Source organism: Microtus ochrogaster, chromosome 7 (assembly GCF_000317375.1).
Source record: "Microtus ochrogaster isolate Prairie Vole_2 chromosome 7, MicOch1.0, whole genome shotgun sequence".
Classification (NCBI taxonomy): Eukaryota; Metazoa; Chordata; class Mammalia; order Rodentia; family Cricetidae; genus Microtus; species Microtus ochrogaster.
The window spans coordinates 60,666,873-60,686,241 of NC_022014.1; the positions used below are offsets into that span (position 1 = coordinate 60,666,873).

A 19,369-nucleotide genomic window follows, 5' to 3' on the forward strand; every position below is an offset into this window, starting at 1 on the left:
TTCTTTCTTTCTTTCTTTCTTTCTTTCTTTCTTTCTTTCTTTCTTTCTTTCTTTCTTTCTTTCTTTCTCTCTCTTTCTTTCTTTTTTTTTTAATGCTCACTTTCTTACAACCCATGAAAGGAGGTAGCATTCTAGTGCTAGGAGTCAATGCCCTACCAGGGAAGCAGGCAGACGGCTGCCTGGCCCCCTGCTGGCGCATCATGGTGGTGCAGCCTGGTGTCCTGAGTTACCTGGATGCCCAGACTGGACCAACAGGGTTCATGTTTATGATGGGCAGATTTGAGGGCCTGTTTCTACCTCAGCGGCACTCAGAGAGTCCTTGTCTACTAGGGGGTAGAAAGGAGAATCTGAAACTTCATAGCTATGGGAACGGTGGCAGGATCTTTAAGATTTCTCAGCCTCCTTCAGTAAAGTTAGAAAAAAGGGACTTTTTTTTTGGTGTGTAGGGGTTGTGACAATGACTACGGAGGTGTCAAATTGTTTTCCAAAGTGGTTACAGCACCTGGAGTCCATGAGTCCACATCCACTTCAGCATTCGGGATGGTGGACTTCACTCTTCACAGTGATGGCGAGAGTAACATGGTACCCAGTTTTCTCATCCCTGTCTCCATGGTATCTTGGTTAGGGGTTCTATTGCTGTGAAGAGACACCATGACCATAGCAATTCTTATAAAGGAAAAACATTTAATTGGGTTGGCTTACATCTGCAGAGGTTTAGTCCCTTTGATAATGGTGCAACATGGTGGTGTGCAGGCAGACACGGTGCCGGAGACGCAGCCAAGGGTCCTACATCTTGACTTGCAGGCAACAAGAAGTGGTCTGTCTTACTGGGCATGGTTTGAGTACGTGTGTGTGTGTGTGTGTGTGTGTGTGTGTGTGTGTGTGTGTGTGTATGTATGTATATAAACCTCAAAGCTCACACCCACAGTGACACACTTCCTCCAATAAGACCACACCTACTCCATCAAGTCAACATCTCCTAATAGTGCCACTCCCTTTGGGGGCCATTTTCTCCCTGACCCCCAAAGCCTTGTAGCTGAATCATAATGCAAAAACGCATTCGGTTCAACATCAAAAGCCTTCATAGTCTATAGCAGTCTCAAACTTATTTAAATAAGTCTAAAGTTCAAAGTATCTTCTGAAAATCATGAAATCTCTTTATTGTAATCCCCTGTAAAATCAAAATAAAAAGCAGATCACATACTTCCAACATATAATGGCCCAGGGTATACATTACCATCCCCAAAATAGGGATGGGAGCATAGTGAGGAAACGCTGGACCAAAGCAAGGCTGAAAACCATCTGGGCAAACTCCAGATTCTGCATTTTCATGTCTAATGTCAAAACACTCTTCAGGTCTCCAACTCCTTTCAGCTTTGTTGATGGCAACACACTTCTTTCTTCTGGGCTGGTTCCATTTCCTGTTAGCAGCTTTCCTCGGCAGGTATCCTATGACTCTGGCATCTCTAATATCTTGGGGTCTCCAAGGCAACCCAGGCTTCACTTCACAGCTTCACCCAATGACCTTTCTACTAGGTCTCTGTTCAGGGACACCCCTGACACACGCCTGGCCTCGGCAGCTTTCCTAAGTTACGGAGGAAAAGTTCCATAAAACCTTTCTTCCATCGTTGACTTGAAAGCCGGAACCATGTGACCAAAACTGCCAAGTTCTGCTGCTTGCTGAGACTGGAACATGGCCCCCTTGTTCATTTACATCTTCACCAGTTTTCTGCTTTCTGTGGTTTCCTTCGCTGCCTAAACTTGGGTGTCCTGGAACTTGGTTGGCCTGAAACTCAGAGATCCACAGCCTCTGCCCTCTGAGTGCTGGGATTAAAGGTGTGCACCACCACGTCCAATTCTAAACTTTTCTCTAGTTCTTTTTCACAAGTTGGAAATTCATCCGGGTGGGATCTTGCCCTGAGGTCACCACTGCCTTTATTCTGTTTCTTAATTTGTTTATCTCTTTGAACACAGGTCTTAGTTCCATCCCACTTCCTGGTGCTCCTCTTGACCTTGATATTTTACATTTTGCAATTGACCCTGCTCAGCTTGCTCCTTTTCATTATAAATCTTCATTAGAGTGACCACTAATAACCACACGTCAGAGTCTATACTAGGCAGTTTTGAGATTTCCTCTGCCAATGAAGACAATCCAAATCTCTTCACTTTAGCCTCCGGTAGACTTTTCAGACAAGGGCAAAGCAGACAGATTCTTCAAGCTATCACAAGCCTAGACTCTAGACCACATATTAATATTCTTCTCTTCTGAAACCTCTTGGTCTAAGCGCCCACCATTCAAATCACACTCAGCACCACTGTCTTCTATGATCCTACCAGGATGGCCCAGGAAGTAGTTCTTAAGGTGTTTGACTGCTCCTCTATCTACAGACCCATGGTCCATATTCCTTCAAACAAGAGCATGGTCAAGTCTATCACAGTAATAACTTGGTCCCTGGTACCAACCTCTTGTCTTAGCTAGGGTTTCTATTACTGTGAAGAGAAACCATGACCACAGCAATTCTCATAAAGAAAAACATTTAATTGGGTTGGCTTACATCTTCAGGGGTTCAGTCCATTATCGTCGTGGTACAACATGATGGCATGCAGGCAGACATGGTGTCTGAGGAATAGCCAAGTGTCCTCCATCTTGACGTGCAGGCAACAGGAAGTTGTCTGTCTCACTGTGCATGCCTTGAACATATATAAGACCTCAAAGCCCGCCTCCACAGTAATATACTTCCTCCCATAAGACCACGCCTACTCTAACAAGGCCATACCTTCTAACAGTGCCACTCCCTTGGGGGGCCATTTGCTTTCAAACCACCACAGATGGTTACCAATTGCACAAGGCACCTTCATTTATAGTCAAATTACTGTCCCCCTTTTGTGAAATGACTTCATTTATTTATTTTCCTGGTTTTATTAATGTTTTTATAATTATATATGTAAGTACTCTATTTACATCCTCTTCCCCCTTCCCCCAACAACTCCTTCCGTGTTTCTCCTATTTCCTCTCAAACTCATAACAGGCACCCACAGAGGCCAGAAGAAGGCATCAGATTGCTTGGAGCCAGAGTTACAGGCACATATGTGCTGCCCTATGCTGATGCTGGGATCTGAACTTCCATCCTTATGACCAAGTAGCAAGTTCTCTCACTGTTGAGCTATCGTTCCAGTCTCAAACTTGCTTTGTTCTTCCCGACTTTGCTATCTTTTCTCATTCATTTGTGGGAATTCTCAAAATCAGCTAGATACAATATTTGATATATTTATAGAAAAAATGTTTCATGTGGCTTCACAGTTTTCCTCTAATTTTTTGTATTATCTTGTGGGAGCATTTTAGAATCCAAAGTACTGTACTATTATTGATTTTTGTGTGTTGATCTTATGTTGAAAAACTTTGCTGAACCTGGTCCTCTTGGGTTTTCTGTATAGATAACTGCATCGTGGACCCGAACATGATGGAGTTTTAATTCCAAATTTTATACTCACATATCTTCTCTGGTCTTGGTGAACTGTGTAGTGTCTCTGAGACATACAAGTAGATGATTCTTGTCTGATTAGGAAAAGATGTGTCTGATATTTTCTCATTGACTATGATATTTGTTTAAAATATGGCTTATGGAGGGCAAAGTTAGTTATCATTAGTTAGCTAAATAAAAAATTTGGCTTATAATATGTTTTTTTATAAGTTTCTTCATTTCTTGAGAAACTATTTATTTCCTAGGCATTAAGCCATCCTTACACTCTGGAGGTCTGGCTTTCTGTTCTTATTTCACAGACACATATGTATATGTATACATGACAGAATTAACTTTAGTGACATTTGTGTTTATTACTAATAAACAAGGTGGATCTATAGATGTCAGTATCACCAGAAAGGCCATAGGAGAACCACAATGAGATACCATGATACACAGGTATGGCTAAAGTTAAAAAGACTGACAACATTAAGTGTTGGCGAAGACCTAGAACAACTAGAGGCTGCAGCACATTGCAGGGGTGAATGCTAAATGGTTTGATCATTTCAAGAAGCCGTTTGCTAACTCCTTTGCCTTGCAGCTAGCCAGTTCCATTTCTGGCTGGGACTTTGGGAGAAATATACAGCCTCACGAAACTTTTCCTGGGTACAGATTCATTCAAAAGAGCCCTAGTTATCACCATTCTAGATACCCCTTATTGGTAAATGGATAACTGAAAACTGAAAACAACTGAAAACTCTAAACAGTGGGTGTGGTGGCACAGAAGTGGCAGAGGTAGAGGCAGGAGGAACGTTGTAAGTTCAAGGTCAGCATAGTCTAAAGAGCAAGCTCCAGGCCAGCCAGGGCAACATGGGGAGACATTGTCTAAAAAATGAAGTATTACACTAAATTAGAGTTGAGACCTGAAGGACCACATACTGTCTGTTTCCCCTTTACATGGCGCTGAAGCAGAGGCTACGCTTAGGAAGCAGGGGAGGGGTGGCTCAGGGGCAGAAGTGGGCAGGCAGCCAACTACAAAGGGGCCAAGAGAACTTGGTCTCCTCGTTGACCGTACCCGAGTAACTGGAAATTTTCATAATGCTCAGACTGCCCTTCTTTACGTGACACATTCCCTTCCAAGAGATGTTTGCACAGCCCAGAGACGACCAGCTCCTTCGGGGTTTGGTAAAAACTCGCCTTAAAGCCTCACGGGGTGGGGGCGCGGAGAGCTCGGAAGTAAAGCAAGAGGGCTGTGACTCGCTTCCCAGAATTCATGCAAAAGAGTCAGGCACCGCAGTGCAAGCTCCTAATTCTAGACCGGGGGATCCCTGGGGCGGACTGACCAGCCAGCCGGCAAGTGAACTCCAGGCCAGTGAGGGACCGTCTCCAAAACCAAAGTGGCTGGTATCTGAGACACATCATCACAAGGTCAACCTTTGCGCGTGACACTATGCACACACACTCTCACACACACTCCTTTCACGGGCCTAGTTTTGAATGTGGCTGTATTTAAATTCCTCTCAGTTTCTTTAATGACTGCAACCCGTTCAGTTTCTGTTTCTTCCCGCATTACTTTCAGGAAAATCACCCATGGTAAATTCATGATGTTCTCTTGTGTGTTAAAATTTTCCTCCTGGTCCATACCTTCATCCCTAATCTCATTCCTAATAGCATTGTTTTGTAAATCCCTCTCATCAGTTTTTTAATAATGTCGCAGATTATCTTACTTAACCTTTGAATTTTAAATTGATCACTATTGTGTGTTCGTGTGATGGGTGTGTGTGGGAGAACATGTATTAATATGTGAGCGTGTGTTTCTGGGGTCCTACACTCAAACCAGGGCCCTTCTTGGTGTCAGTTTAAATGTCAGTTTCAAGGCTCTGAGTTTGAACACACAGGCGATTCTTTTTTAGAAGTCAATCATGTATTCAGAGAACCTCTCATGGGCTGGCAGTTGGACAGTTGTGTTTAGCTGAGCTTACTCTGTACCTGAACTTAGTCCCTACTTTACATCCCTTTTCCTTTCCTAGTGGTGTACCAGACTTCTCTGTCACCTCAACCCTGCATTATGAAAGGGGACAGGGGAGGGGAGTCTCTTTAATTTAGTCTTCTGCATTTCCCAGTGTGTTGCTAAGGGCATAGATGATGTCTCCAGTGGGGTGTGCACACACACGTGCACATATGCATGAACGCATGTGTATATATGTATGTATGCATGTGTATACACACAGTGTAATTATATACATGTATATTTATACACATGTGCATATGTGTGTGACTATATAGATGTCTATACATGTGTTTATATGTGCATTGTGTTATAATTTTAAAATTAACAAATGTTGCCAGGTGTGGTGGGACATATCTTTAATCCCAGCACTGCCAGAGGCAGAAGGAGGCAGATCTCTGTGAATTCAAGGCCAGCTTGGTCTACATATTAAGTTCCGGGACAGCCAAGGTTACAGAGTGAGGCTCTGTCTCAAAAAGGAGAGAAAAATTAACACATGTTAAAATTAACAAATGACAGGCTGGAGAGATGGCTCAGTGGTTAAGAGCACTGGCTGCTCCTCCAGAGAACCCAGGTTCAGTTTTCAGCACCCACACAGAAGTTCATGACTGTCTGTCACTCCTCTCTCAGGGGATCTGATACCCTCACACCAGTGCAATAATGACTTCCATATAAGGAAGTCCTCCATGGCCATGAACCCAAACATCCAGGTCTAGCCAGTGCTCTTTAAACTGTGTCTGCATGGAGCAGGTACAGACTCTTTAGGTCACGACTCAGTAAAGGACACAGCAGTTTACAGTGTTTGCTCTGTAAGAGCGGGTACCAGTGATGCAGAGAAGGTTTTAAATATATAGGAGGAGCATGGGTACTTGTCAATACACCACTGTTTAAATGTGTGGGCTTTCTGGGACTTGGGTATCTCTGGGGACCCTGGAAGTAGCCCCATAGTGAATGGTATAAATGAACATGCTGTAAACCTTCTGGGCTCAGCTCAAGGCCAACACTGAGTGTCCTCCCCTCTCCCCAGGACAGCTTTTCTTCCTCCTTCTTCCCAGGGCTCCAGCCAGCCTGCCCCAGGCTTTGCTGTGCTCTACTTTTGCTTTGCCCAGTTAACAGTGGCACACATCCTCTGGAAGCAGGGTGCTTTGCTCTGGAGGTTATAGACCAGTGACCTCAGAGCGGGGATGCCCAGGTCACATGGAGACTCTGCAGATAACGAACAGGGTCCTCAGCACCCCCAGCCCCACTTTGGCATAAGACCCAGACATCAGGGATGGGGACAATCTGCTAAGGAAACAGAGGGGAAGCTGGCTGCAGGAGGAGAAGACAGAGCCAGCTGCAGCCAGCTCTTGGGAGTGACAACCCCCCACCTCACTGTCATCTTGTTTTCTCACTTCTGCTGGCTTGTTTCTGACCAACTCACTCAGCTCCAGGCTACACTGGCTGAGACCTCGGCAGGGACTTGTCCCCTCTAGGAATTTTTTTTTAATTGTTGTTTTGTTGTTTCATTGCTGGGAGATTGAGCTCTGGGTCCTGTGCAGGCTAAGCAAGGGCTCTACCATTAACCATAAAGGTGGTCGGGTAGAACTCTTACTTTATTTTATTTACTTACTACGTGCGTATGTCTATATGTATGTATGTATTTGAGATACGGTCTCCTGTAGCCCAGGCTGCCCCAAACTGGATATGTAGCCATGAATACCTTAGACTGGATCCTCTCCCTCTCAAGTCACTGATATTACAGGTGTGCGCCATCATGCTTCCTCTTCTGCGATGCTGGGGATCGAACCTGGAGCTTTTGTGCATCAGGCAAGTCCTCTACTGGCTAGGGGACTAAGCTGCATCCTTAGCCTTGTGTTTAAATGTTCATTCCTCCACTTTCCCTGCCATCTATACTGTGTCACCTGACCATCGGAAGTTTATACCCATGGGAGCCTGGGAGAGCTGTCAATCATGGAGGGACCCACAGAGTAGTGTTTGTGGATCAGCTGCACTGACTTTACTTTTGCTTTACTAACCCCTTTGGCATGTGTTACCTTGCCGGCTTCTTTGCCCAAGCCTGCAGAGATGACATGACAGAGGATATGATTCATATTAAGAAGTATAAAGTGGAAGCCAAGGGAGGTGCTCTGCTCTGGGTAGCTAGAGCAGGATTTGAACTTAGGTGTGGTCCTCCAAAGAGACAGGGGTTTCCTCAGGAAGACCCCAGAACACAGCCCTAGGAGGCCACTCATCCAGTAAGTGTCACCCCAGGCAGAGAGATTCCCAGCCATCACCCCATGCTGGATCTTCTGTCACCTCATACTGAATCTGCCCTCTCTAGGGTAGGACAAAGGTGACACCAGGCCACTGCTGCCTCCTGGCATCCCTCACCCCCCTTCTTCCAGGCCAGCTCCATCTGGCCAGCTCCCAGTCACTGCCTTCCTCCTGTCTGCACAGCACGGCTCCCCGGGTACCTCAGATGACAAGTGGCTTCACCCTGCCCACAACGACATGTTTATCGAGAGGGAGACGTTCCTATCTGGAGGGGAGAGAGAGGGAGCAGAGGAAATCAATATGGGTCTGTTGTATGCCTCCCTACGCCAGGTCCTTCTCAGAGGCAGCAGTTAAAATAATGCTGGTTTTGATATTAATTGATCTGGAAGCTGGGTGAACCTAGCGGTGCCCCCTTAATAGCTAGCCACCACCTGCTGGCACTGGGGTTGACAGTGAGCTCTCAATCAATGTGCCCCTGTGCCTCTGCCTGTCTGACTCCGTGCCCCGCTTCTCCCTGATCCAGCCCCGGTGTCCACTGCAGGGATCTGAGGGTGGAGGGTCTCCAGTAGAGAAGCAGCACCACTACCATAATTGCCAACCCAGCCCCCTGCTAGGTAGAACTCCCTCCCTGCCCCAGCTTCAGACGCATTCATAGCTGAGCTGAAATCCAAGAGGTGCGGACAGTGTCAGCAAGCCACTCACACTCTTGCCTGAATGTTCACCGCCTTCTCCCATGGGGATAATCACAGAGCCTGCTTCGGGGACATAGCAAGGGGCGTATGAGGTGATTCACACTTGGGGCCCAATGTGCATCCGGCCCTCTCATTAGCTGCTCTGGTCTTGGTCCTCCAGTTCCCAGTTGGCTTACCAGCTGGGCGTTCTGGCTGGAATTAGCCTCTTAGGATCTCTATTTCCTCTAGTAGGAACTCTCACCGGCACACTGAAGTGGGAAGTGCCAGAACCATACAATATGGCATCATAAATAGGAGTTGGCATAATTCCTGGCACAGGGTAGCAGTTCCCCTATCAAGTTTCTGGAAGTAGAAAGAAGTAGGGCGAACCGTGAGACATGGAGGAAGGGGTCTCTGTAGGAAAACTTCAGAGAAGGCTGAGGAAGGCACAGAGGCCACACAAAGGCCAGCTACCACCTCGTGCCTGGGGCTGAACTTGGGGATAGGGACACAGGGGTAGGGATGCCAGGACCAGCCCTGACCCTCAGAGAACTGACACCCCCAGCCTATACCCCTGTCCTTCATGTCTGCAGAGGCCAATCAATGTTCCCAGCATAGAGAAAGCAGGTGGCCTAGAAGGATTTACTCAATGCCAGTTATTCCCATCTTGGGGCCATCTCCCAAGAAGCTACAAAAGCCGTAATTGTTCATTTGAGCGTTTTTGCCAGTTCCGGTTCTGCCTCCAACCCTTCCTGGTGCAGTGACCTTGACTAGGACACTCTATCTTACTTTCTGCATCTATACTGGGGTGCTAAAAATAGAACTCCTTTTGTGGAGTTGTGTGCAGGTAGATCAAATGAGTATGGAGCTGGGCCCAGCACAGAGACATCGCAGTTGGGCACATTCTGATTTTGACCACAGGCCTTGTACCAGCATGCACCTGCAATAGGACCAGGTTGGACATCAGGTGACAGTCACATCCGCCGAAGGGCAGGATTCCTCCTGTCCCAAACACTCTTATCCATTGATGCTGCAAAGGGACGCTAGCCATCCTCCCACCATAACTGTTGTGATTTGGAAGGAGTCTTCTTAGAATTCAGCCCCTTGACCTTGGCCTGGAACTCACAGTAACTGGACCTGGCAGGTGTGGCAAGAATAAGTATGGGACACGGGGACCCTTGTGCCTGGCTGCTGTCCTGTAGGTATCTGGGATCAGACGGTTGACGCTGGTGGGGAGGAACCTGTGGCTAGGAACCTGTCCTGCACAGACAGAGGTCTAAGTTGTTTCCTTATCAAGTTCCCAGTCATCCTATACTGTGACTGTGGGAACATCACCTGCCACTCCCCAGATGCTGTGGTCACAGGAAACCAGGGTAAGAACTCGAGCAGGAACCTGGAAGGTTGCTTGTTACTGCTTAAAAGTGATGTCTGCAGCTGCTGGATGGATAAACAGTGTGGTCCGTCAAAGGGGAGGACTCCCTTGGATTGGTGAGCTTGCTCAGAGGGTAAGAGTGTGCTTGTGATAAAAGCATCTAACTCAAGTTCACGTCCCCACCACCGATATAGGAGCTGTGTGTGGTCACGTGTGCCTGTAATTCCAGGGCTGGGGGGGAGTTAATGGCGGGGGACAGAAGGATCACTGGGCCTTCCTGGACTCCAGCTCAGCCCCAGGTTCAGAGAGACCCTGCCTCAAGGGGCCAGGTATAGAGTGATGGAGCTGGACACCCAGTGCCCTCTTCGAGCCTCCACACTCTGTATGGGTGTGCACACTGCACACATCTGTGCATACACACACATACACACACGAGATCTCAATACACGTTTCAGCTGGAAAAGTGTGAAATGAAAGGCACCAGATACAGCTACATATCACACGTTTATATAAAACAATCTGAAGATGAAGTCACAGGGATAGGAAACAGACTGGTGGTTGCCGGAATCTCAAGAAAATGGGGGCTACAGCCAGGGTGGTTATGGGGGTGCATCTCCATTTTGGGTGATGATGTTCTTGGGAGCAAGACTGACTTCACCACACTGGATGATGAAATGTCAATGAAGTAGACATTTAAGGTGGCAAAGGCTGGTAAAATGAGTCATAAGCTGGAATGCCCGCCATCTGAGGACCTAGCGTGGGTCCCCAGAAACCTTCTAAAAGCCAGGCAAGCATGGCAGCCCCATGTAGTTCCAGTGCTCGGGATGTGGAGACAGAGTTGTTGTGCTAGACCAGCCCAGTTTGCAAACCTGGGGTTCAGAGACCCGGCCTCAGTGACTAAGCAGCAGAGGGACCAAAGAAGACACCTGAAGTCAACCTCAGGCCTCTACATGGACCTCCTCCCACACACGAGCATAAATACATGTACATCACACACGCATACGTGCACGTGTGTGCGTGCTCACACACACACACACACACACACACACACACACACACACACACAGAGCATTAAAATGGTAGACTTGCTTTGTACAGTATAGCCATGTTGTGAGACTTCCTCCAGGAGAGAGAAGAGACTCATGGGGAAGCAAAGAAAACTTAAAAAAAAAGCCCAGAAGCCAGGTGATGGTGGTGCACGCCTTTAATCCCAGCACTCGGGAGGCAGAGGCAGGCGGATCTCTGTGAGTTCGAGACCAGCCTGGTCTACAGAGCTAGTTCCAGGACAGGCTCCAAAGCCACAGAGAAACCCTGTCTCGACAAAAAAAAAAAGCCCAGAAACGCATAAAAATGATCAAGCTTAGGAATGTAGAAAAGTTACAAGATTTACAAGGTGAATCCTCAAGGTGATGGTCACACACAGCTGCGGGAGGGAGACGACTACCTGGAGCTGCCTGGGAGTAGAGCAGCTCTCTGGGGTCATTGCTTAGCCCAGGGTGGGCTTTTAGAAGCTGCAGTTGCCTCCGAGTCACCCACCCCCCTATAAGGAACCCCAATAAACTCACTGGTTCATCAGCCTATCCTGGGATACAATCAGTTCTCTGATCTGTTGTCTGTGCCCTATCTGGGGAGAACAGACATCTGTTCACTTCTCCCAGCCAAAGTTACACAATGTTCACACACACACACACACACACACACACACACACACACACACACACACTCATGTACACTTACACATGCTCTCATGCATGCATGCACACACAAACACACAGAAATAATTCATATAGTTTAGGGGGTCATACTACAAGTATGTCTGTGTATAAGCAAAGGAAAAGGGGCAGGAGCTAGGGGGTGAGAGACTAGAAAACCAAGTGCTCATCAAGGGGTGAGACCCACTAATTGCCCCAATCCCTTCACATCATTGTTCATGCTAAGAACTCTGCTCCTGACAGCCACAAGGCCCTGCAGCCCCGGGGAGCAGGAGGCCAGGCCTCTGGCAGATCAAGAGACCTATTGCCTCTGGGAGAGGCTAAGGACCAGACTCCAGAGAGGGAACCTGTTTCAAAGGCTCTGGTTGCTGACCTCTGGAAGCCCACAATTAGACTTAGGCACAAAATGTCTCAGGCATTGGCAGAGCCATAGTGTGCTTGGGTTTCTACGACACAGCAGTGGTTGCTACTGGGAAATCAGTCTGGAAACTCTGGTGGGTGTTCCTGGTCTCAAGGGACAGCACTGGGGGAGGCTGGCTGCTACCATGCACCAAGAATGCCCCCAAGGCACACAAAGTGCCAGATAGGACCATCTTGGAAGGCTTCCTAGAGGTGGTGAGGCCCGGATGAGTCTCTTGAATCACACGATTTCCATCTGGAAGTTTCATTTCAGATGGAAGGAAGACAATTTTACAAGTGTCTACCCCTAGGTTAGATGTTTTGATTATATTTTTTTCTTTGACAGATTTTATTGGTTCATGAGGCATAGGAACCAGGTTCAAGTCCTTTTCACCACTTTTCTGCTCAGTGACTTGAGTTCCATTAATGGTTCTCTTGGTGGCCTTAGTTTCTTTGTCCATAAAATTTGGCTCATGGGGGCTTGGAAGATAGCTCAGTTTGTAAAGTTCTTGCTTTGCCAGAATGAGAACATGAGTTCAGCCCCTGAAGCCCACATAAAAACGCCTGGGGTGGTGGTGCACACCTCTACAGATGAGCAGATCTCTGGGCCTCGTTGGCCATGCAGCCTAATCCACTTGGTGATTAGGCCAGTAAGAGACCCTGTCTAAAAAAATAGAAATAATAAAAAATGAAGGTAGGTAGTCCCCGAGGAACAACATCCGAGACATTGTTCTCTGGCCTCCACATGCCTGTATACAACTGTACTCATGCATCTGCACACATGTGTATATCTGCACACACATGAACACAGAGCTCATGGTAATGACCTCACAGAATCATCCTTCAGTTAGACAAATGATGTGGGATTCCCCCTCTATATGTTGTGACTACCATAGATTAATAAAGAAACTGTCTTGGGCCTGTGCAAGGAATAGAGGTAGACGGGGAAAACTAAACTGAATGCTGGGAGAAAGGAGGTGGAATCAGGGAGATGCCATGTAGCCCTGCTGGAGACAGACACCGGAACTTTACCCAGTAAGCCATTGCCACATGGCAATACACAGATTAATGGAAATGGGTTAAATTAATATGTAAGAGTCAGCCAATAAGAAGCTAGAGCTAATGGGCCAAGCAGTGATTTAAATAATATAGTTTCTGTGTGATTATTTCGAGGCTAAGCAGCCAGGAATGAACGAGCAGCCTCCCTCCATACAACAGATAAAGCTGGCAGAGCACCAGCTTTGGGGAAACCCAGAGCAGGAAATACACCATTATCATTACCACTGTGCCCATTTCTTGGCAGATGGTGGCTCTGGGGCCAGGGTCACCAACAGAGTGGCTTACGAAGACACACTGGTATCACTCCTTCCAGACACAAACTTCTCCATGCCCACAGCACCAGGAGGGTGAGCGGGTACCGGTGTGGCAAGGACCTTTCGTCATGGCAATAACTGCTCACCATCTCCTTTCAGAATTAGAGACATGGAGGCTCAAAGAGGTCAAGTGGCTCCTTCAGGGCACACAGAGCGGTTGAGCTTCAGCCCACATGCCCAGGAGTCCCCTGCACAGATGGTGGGGGAGGGGCCCATGATTGACTGCCTAGGTTTGCATTCACAAGGGACAATGTGGCCACTGATATAGCAGTTAGGAGCATCCCGAAGGCTGAATAGACAGACAGGACATTTACCAGACTTTGAACCTGGTGTTAGCGCCCAGGTTACACCATTCTATACTCCCTCCCCTTAATGGAACAACCAGGGACCCGCGCCTACGCAGTCCATCCCTGGAAAGGACATTGCAGGCCAGAGGATACAGGCAACTCTATAACCCTGGTTTTCCACCAAAGTCAAGGGTATTTCTCATGATCATCTGTAGCCCTCACCGCAGCCGGCAGGGAGGTGAATTCCTGGTACAAGGGTCTCTCATTAGCTTGGGTGCCCCTCAAGCAGGCTGGCAGATGCCTATTTTCCAGGCACCAGCAGCATCTTCCACTACTCTGCTTGTTTCTTCATCCAGGGATCCGTGGGCATGGAAAATCATCAATGGTTTCAGAGCGGCAGCAACCAGGGAGGCCATTCGTTTGTAGCCACTGAGAGCTGCTTCCCTTTCCCCAGTTCTGAGCTATTTTTTTTCAGCCTCTATTTTTAAGAAGGACATTGCTTCCCATATATTCAATAAATAAGGGCCTACAAGGGCCTAATTGAGACTGAGACGCTGGCTGTGACTTCTGCATGGGACGACAGAGTCTTGTGGAGGGAGATGCTCTCAGAACTCTGCTCCACTGTGGGACATTAAATTTTGAGTCCAGGGGAGGCCAGGCCAGCATCAGTGGAGGGAGATGGCAAGCCAACCCCCAAGGCCTGGAGAGACACTGGCTCACATAACACAGCTTCCTCTGGCACCTCTGAGTCTTGGGCTCATGTCCCTTGACCTCCTGGGATACTGGGCTCAACCTCAGCAGATAACCTTGACATGGTTCAGTTACTGCACGCAAAGTCAAGAGCGAGCGATTTGTCTAGGAGCAGGAGGTGCCGCTTACTCCCAGTCCCTGGCTGGTCCACAGTGACAGGCAAGGGACATATGAGTACACCGTCCCCAGTGAGCACCAGCATGTGGTGGGGCACCATCCTCAGAGAACACGGGCCCCGGGAGATTTTAGTAAGGGGCTGGAGCTGAGGGATAGAGCAAATTCCAACTGCACAGCCCCCAAGTACAGTGTGGCAGGAGACAAGAGTGTGGGCTGTCCGTGTGTGTCCATGTTCATGGCCCCGCTGCACCCTCCAAGTTCCTCCACCCTTCTGGACCCCACTCTTCACAATCGAAAGACCAGGTGAAGAAATGGTGCTTACCTCTCTGTCAGTGTTAGCTAACGACTGTCAAGATGGCGCTGGCGCCTAGCAGGCTGTGAGTGTGCCGAGCGAAAGCACCAAGTCCACAGATGAAGAACTACCAGAATCCAGGCGGCTGCCCCTAACCCCATCCCCACCACCCAGCCCCAGCCACCCCCTCCTTAGCTTCCCCTGAGCCCCAGCCACCCCCTCCTTAGCTCCCCTGAGACCCAGCCTCCCCCTTCTTAGCTCCCCCCAAGTCCCAGCCACCGCCTCCTTAGCTCCCCAGCCCCCCCACTGCGGCTGCTTGACAGGTAGGTCCTGAGATTTCTGCACATCTTGCTCTTCCCCGCCCCTGCGGAAATGTCACCTACTCAGGCAGGCCTTTCCTGAGTCCCCTTTTGAAAACGGCAGCCCCACCTCTCTTACACCTTCACCCTCACCCCGTCTTGCCATAACTTTCACCTCGCTGCTGACTGCTTTTTGCTGCTTTCGCATAATGCTGCTCCTCAGGGAATGGGACTGGTTTTTTTTTTCCTGGTTTATTCTTAGCTGGTTCCCCAGTGAGTCTTAACTGCAGGCTGCCTTGCTCCCCGGGGAGTACCAGGCAATGTCTGAGGACAGTCAGGTGTGTAACTGTGTAACTGAGGGCGCTCCTGGTATCCAGGTGGAGAGTGGGGACATCCTACAACACACAGGTCAGCCTTCTTGCCAACAAACACTAGAATACCCATCTCCCAGAGCCAAGGATACCACGGCACCCTTGAAGTTTAGCTCAGGGGTTGGCACAAGCACCCTCATGCTCAGTGAGAGGCGCTCATATGGGGGAATAAAGACACACTGCCCCATCAACATTATATATACGAATGGTTGTGCCTTGGCCTGGGCTTGTAGTTCAGCTCAGTTGGAAATGTGCTTGCCTACCATGTGCTGGGTCCTGAGCTTGGTCCCTAGCATGGCATAAACCAGGCATGGTGGCCCAAGGCTATAACCCCAGCATTTGAGAACTAGAGACAGGATGAGGAGTTCAAGGTCATCCGCAGCTACGTGGAGAGTTTAAGGCCAGCCTGAGATACAGGAGACCTGGAGCTTTATTAGAAAAAAACACCAACAAAACAAAACAAACAAACAAAAAGACATCAATTGGGAATGCAAGGCCATTAAGATGTATCAGTGGTCCATCCATTGTGTCTCCTTTCTGGTTGCACCTCTGCCTTCGGGAGCACCTAGGACAGCTGCAAACATTCATCTTTGGATACCACAAGCCAGGACTGGTCAATGGTAAAGGGACATGGTGTGTACAGAGTCAAGTGATGCTCATCCACCCATCCTCTATGAGGCTGGCATGGGCTCTCTCAGCAGGGACCTCCCCCAGTTCTCCAGCATGCCCCACATTGGTACACTCAGGACCCCACAAACCATCAGGCTGGCTCCAGTGGAGTCCCTCTGTCCCTCCAGAGTATGGGTGAACTACTCTGCTTTTGCTTCTCTCCAGAGAGGTGGCACAATGGGCAGAGGGTGTGTGTGTGTGTGTGTGTGTGTGTGTGTGTGTGTGTGTGTGTGTCAGGAAGGCACGAGTGTTGAAAGTTCCCTTGATGTCCTTATTCTGTTGCCTTAACGAACTAAACAGCCAGAGCCACTGCCTAGGCTCCAGATTCCAAGAAGACTACGTCGCTGCCTTTGGGGCTGGGACTTGCTGAATGGCTGGCTGGCTGAGGTTTTGCTTTGGGGCTTCCTTGTCTCCCACAAGGCCTTGCATCTCACCCCCAGTCAGCACTGCCTACCCGGGCTTCCTCAACAGGAGCCATCTCCTATTCCCAAAGAGAATCCCAGCTGAGGTACAGTCCTTCACCTGCCTGCCCAGCCCTTCCTCCCAGGCTACTGGGTCTATTTCTAGGGGCCCCTAGGTTGGCAAAGTCCCATCCTTTCTCTCCTGCACCCCCACCTCTTTCCCTTTCTGTTCTTCTGTCCTCACCCTCTGGTCTTCAAGGTCCTGGATGTTTCTAAACAAGCCGTTGCTGTGAAGGTTTAGTAACGGACATGGGCTACAAGGCAGTGGATCCAAGGGAGGAATCCCTCACGGTGGAATATTAGAGACCAGACAGGTGTGATCGGGGAGAAATGGATATTTGGTGAAGGAGGGGCTTTATTGGTGACTCTAAATTACATGTAGTTGTCCCCGGTTCTGCCAACATGTAAGGCTGACACCAAACTCAGGATGGGACGACAGACAAGCGCATGGGAAAGGAGCAGCTGGCAGTGACCTAGGAGTCTGCAGTGAATGGACCAGAAGCCTGTGGAGGTGGTGATAGCGCCCTCTAGAGGCAGGGCTCCATAGCTAAAGCTCCTTTATCCCTTTACTCTGGAAATCTAAACTCTGAGTGCTCAAGCTGCAACTGTCACGGCACACTCTCCCTCTCAGAGCACTAATGGGGTAACCTCACTACGTGGCCCCATGGTCAAGTCCGGTCTGTGAGGCAGCCGAGGCAGTTCCAGACTCTTCTGTGAATGGATACGGTCATCAGAGACCTCACTTTGTTCTCACGACTGCGAGCCTGGCTTTATATGGGAGAGGAGGAAACGGAGACCCCAAGAGGTTCTGTGACTTATCTGATGCCATACTGTCAGGGGCCGAGCAACTGGACTTGGAGTCCACGCTTTCTATCACAGACTAAGGACAGCCTCTCCCAGCTGTATGTGAACAGTTCAGCTACCATGTCTGCCCTAAACCCTCAGCCGGGTCACGAAACTCTGATGCCTCCAGACTGGGAATGGTTGAGATTCTTGCCTTCTGTGTCGTAAGAAGGTGGGTAGCTGGGGTGGGAATATGGGAAGCCCAAACACAAAGAACGATCGTTCCTAAGCACCCTGGGAGCCAGTCTTGAGAGGGGATTCCCTCAGCAATGGCAGGGCTTCTCAGCCAGGCACTCAGTATGGTTTCTAATCCCTGGCAACCCTAGGGTTAATTTCACATGAAAGCTGTTAACGTGTGGCAGCTTCATCAATTGCCAAGAGAGGATTCCGGTAAAGAGATGGAGTCATTAAAGGGGCACTTTGGAGTGTGTGTGAGGGAAATAGGGGGTGCTCCTGGGCATTGGTATCTCAAAGTATAGGGGGAATCCCCATGTCCTAAGCTCCACCATAGGTCTTTACCAGCTCTGGGGCTTTCAGCAAAGCTTCCAGTCCTCCCCAGGTATCCTTCTGTCGCCCAGGGCGGGCAGGATGAGTGTAATATAGGTAGACCAGATGTCCTGTGATGGACAGGTAACTTGCCAATGGCTAAGACCCCTGCGAAGTGAGTCCAATCACAGACCGATGGCCTGGGGAGTTTGGCCCTTAGAGACCCGCAGCCCGGCTCAACAGGTGGCAGTGGGCTTTCCCTTCCCGCAACCAGTACATTTCTTTCCGTTTGGCTCAAGTCTGTGGTGGAAAAGTGTGGCTTTGGCTTTGGAGTGGGTGAATTGTTCGGAAGCGTCTGCAAAGAGGAGGGTATCATCATCATCACCACACACATACACACACACACACACACACACACACACGGTGCACGCCCCACCCTTCTCCTGGCTACTCAGTAACGAGGCCAGTCCGACGCAGTGGCGGTGGCACCACTGGAGATGTCGCTTCCCGGACACCCGACAAGGCGAGAGTCTATCCCTCTCGCTCAGCTTGGCTCTTACCTCGCGGCCACGTCCCCAGACTCGAGTGGAAGGTCCCTAGCGGGCTGCGCGCGGTGGAGCGGTGTAAGGTAGAACGTAGTGCGTTGCCTGCCGAGCACCCGCCCCGTCAAGTCCGCCGGAGCCGCTCTGCGCCAGCGACCCTGGCAGTGGCCGCCGCTGAGCCCGGGACTCAAAGAGGGCGGGGTCTGGGGCGGGGCTTGGGCGGGGCCTGCCCGCCCTATGCTGTCAGTAGTGGGTGGGTTTTGGTACTGAAGGATGCTGTCTTCCACCGAAGGGAGAACCCTTGCTGTGGGGAAGCACCCTCGTGGAGGTTTTAGGTGAAGGGTTTGGGCTGGCGCGTGTGTGGGGTGGGTGGTTTGTCTTGAAACAGGGGATGCTTTCTGGATTAAGAACACCTGCCTTGAGTCAGACCCACCTTCTGTGCCAGCTACTGCGACTGATGGCAACGAGAACACTCCAGCGCCAGTCAGTTGTTTATTGAGTCCAGAGGGTCAGGCACTAGTCAAAGCGCTTTTCAGGTCTTCAGCCATCTGACTTCACAACAGTCCCATTTCACGGATGCTAACGCAGAGGCTCAGACCCAAGGTGTGTGTGTGCCTGAAGGCAAGCCACACAACCGGGTTTGCAGCTCACAGCTTCCTGACTCTGACGATAAGAACTTTCTCCTTCTCTAAATTGCTAAGGGGGAATACATGGCTTCCATGGTTACGCCAGGCACTGTCAAACTTAATTTTACAGGCTTATGGGTCCCTGGACAGTTTGCAGCTGGAGCCACGGTGTGGTGAGGGGCTACCCAGCCAAGTTGGCTTGGAAAGTGCTAGAGTTTGCTTTCTGGCTGGAACACCTGCCCATCTTCAGTTCTCTGAAACGGCAGCGGATACCTTTGTCCACACGTTTGTGAACCTTACGCACAGTGGCATTTGCTGCAAGCTGGGAGGATGCTCTGCAGGCTTGGAGGCTTGACCAGGCAAGCCACAGGGAG

General features: G+C 49.4%; 1 protein-coding gene across 1 annotated transcript in view; it reads right to left on the reverse strand.

Moving 5' to 3' along the window:
• Window positions 1–18,544, reverse strand: part of Cacng5 (calcium voltage-gated channel auxiliary subunit gamma 5) — a 46,261-nt gene extending 27,717 nt beyond the window's left edge. Inside the window, exon 1 of the mRNA XM_005350442.2 lies at window positions 18,388–18,544. The gene's annotated coding sequence lies outside the window, so the exon portion shown is untranslated. The remainder of the gene's footprint in view (window positions 1–18,387) is intronic.
• Between the last annotated feature and the right edge of the window lie 825 nt (window positions 18,545–19,369).